The sequence below is a fragment of the Athene cunicularia genome (genome assembly GCF_003259725.1).
Source record: "Athene cunicularia isolate RWA chromosome 3 unlocalized genomic scaffold, athCun1 chr3_part1, whole genome shotgun sequence".
In the NCBI taxonomy this organism is placed as follows: Eukaryota; Metazoa; Chordata; class Aves; order Strigiformes; family Strigidae; genus Athene; species Athene cunicularia.
Genome location: NW_020799097.1, coordinates 67,571,301 through 67,573,735, shown reverse-complemented (window position 1 = coordinate 67,573,735; position 2,435 = coordinate 67,571,301).

Here is a 2,435-nt window from a genome sequence, read left to right as displayed (position 1 = left end):
ATTAAGAGAAAACTACTATGACTACAATATTAGAGTAACAGTTAATTATTCCTTACCTACACTTTAAAACCCTCCTGGTGCAGTCATTATATGGCAGCTGTTGAATAGAGTAATGCAGCAGCCTTTTCTTAAAGCAAGATGCTTATTTTACTTCAAATGTAAATAAACTCATGTCTCCTGCTGCCATGTAAAATGAGCTGTTCATAAGTAAATGATTTTGTATCTTCCTAGTGAAGCAGCAAACAGCCCTCTGTTCTCCACTTTTGATCAAAAAAATCTATTTCCTGCCTAACTCCAGTGTAGAATGACAGCTAATATTGCTAGCAAACCAAGTTCTCAACAATAAAATAACTGCTTCCTTAACAGCAACCTTTTTCAGAACACCAACACATAGGGTTCACATGCTTTCCTCTCTCATGCCCGCAGTTCCAAACAGAGTAACAAATGTGATTACAGCTATTAAATATTCCAACTGAAATACAATCATTTAGCAGTAACAAAAATACATTTTATTTGGCACAGTACATTGATGACTCTTACGCACTTTCTGTACAAATGTAGATTGCCATTTACTCCAGGATGGATGTAAAAATTAGCATTTACTGAACATCAGTACATAGTAATTGAACAGATAAAAATGTCGACCCCGTCTCATTTCCAAGCTTTCTCTCACCAGCTGAAGGATCTGTTCTTTTTCCTTTTCAACCTACATTTTTTCCACACAGTTTCAAAGAAATGATAGAAGCTACTGAAATGTTTCTATTTACCATAATAATGCAATTCTGCTACTTTAGGGATTTTCTTTGGTAAACAATCTCAGATGACCAGCATTAAGATGAAGAGCTAAGCTACCATAAAGACCTCAAACTTATGTCAAATTTGATTCTGTGATTATCTGTAATCTGTGCTCACCTCCCTCTATAGAGTGAATTACACTCAATAGAAGGGATAATTCTAAAGGAGACAATACAACATAAAGCCTTATCCTGCCATGAACTAAAGTAGCAGCCTTTTTTTTTCAATTTAGTCAATGAGGCTTAGTATACCCAAAAGAAAGAACCACGCTAAACATTTTTCTACAGTCTGCACAAGCACAGTATTTAGCATTTTCCTCACCTACTCCAGTATTTCTCTGCAGGATGCCTTCCTGTTGAGCTCCCCTTGTTCCATTTGAGGCTGCTCTCTGCTCCTTGCCTGGCAGACACTATTTTTAGTACATCCTTTTCTGTCCATCTAACCCTGTGTTTGTGTAAGAGCTGTACAAAGTAGGTAAGGGAATTTTTTTCAAGTTCCAGATGGCAGCCATACACAGTGAGTGAAGGTGTTTACTTGTCTAGGAAGCTGAGAACCTCGTTGCCAGACAAAATAGAAGCAACTGGTATTCTGGGTGGGGCCTTTCTTTTTTTAACTTACAGTTTTCTGGGTTTATGAATGGATTTTCTCTTCCTTGTTGAGCCATACTGTTGGCTACTGAGGAGGCCTTAGGGCTGTGAGACATCATCTGGTGAATCTTGCCTGAGAACTTGAAGATACTATTTTCCCTCACTACCTGCCTTGCTCTCCTGCTTGTGGGTTACTATTTTGGTAGCATAAATGGCAGATTGAGAACTGTGCCCATGTCGCACATGCTCCAGTGCTAAATCTGTTGTATTGGTGCAAAACCACCCTACATGGACAATTTTAAGTTCAGATGCTGGACTGTGGATGGAAGTAACTAAAACACGGTTACAATCTGGCAGCAAGTAGGAAAAACAGCTGGAATCAGTGATATGTGTGGTTGCAGATAGGTTTGCTAGAAGCCATGTAGGAACCCCTAAATTCTGCTGCACTAGAAATTACTGCTTACTGTAGGCATACTGCTAACTTCCTGGGAAGCACTTCTGCTAGGAGCGTATAGCTTCTACATGCCTAAAGAAAGGTGGTCTCCTCTGTATGGAACATCCAAGTTGGAGAAGACAAATATAAAGACAGGAAGATAATTCCTGAGTACTCCTGGAAGAAGTTTGAAATTAGGAAAGGGGGTTAGAGAAGGCAGCTGAGTGTTCAAGGGTGATGAGGACTGATGACACATCTTCAGTTGACTGTAGAGCAGTCAGGGTTTACCTGTATGTCAGCAGTTGGCAGTGACAAAGGCAGCTTGAAGGGCAACAGTTCTGAGCTGTATAGCTATATGAAATTGTCACAAACATGGGATTGTTTTGGCCATCAAGTGTGATAAATGTGTATAATCGCTTTCTGATGTTGTCTTAGCCTTTGTGTGCACTTGTGGCAATGGAAGAGGTTAGTTGTGTATACTTCATTAAAAAGGGGTTTCTTCGCTATGTTTGGTGTGACTTGTGCTTTCAGCAGTCATTTAGGTTTATCTATCTACAAAATAATAACTAGAGGATGGCTGACTCACTGACCTTCTGGTTTGCAGGTTGTGTTAAAGAGGA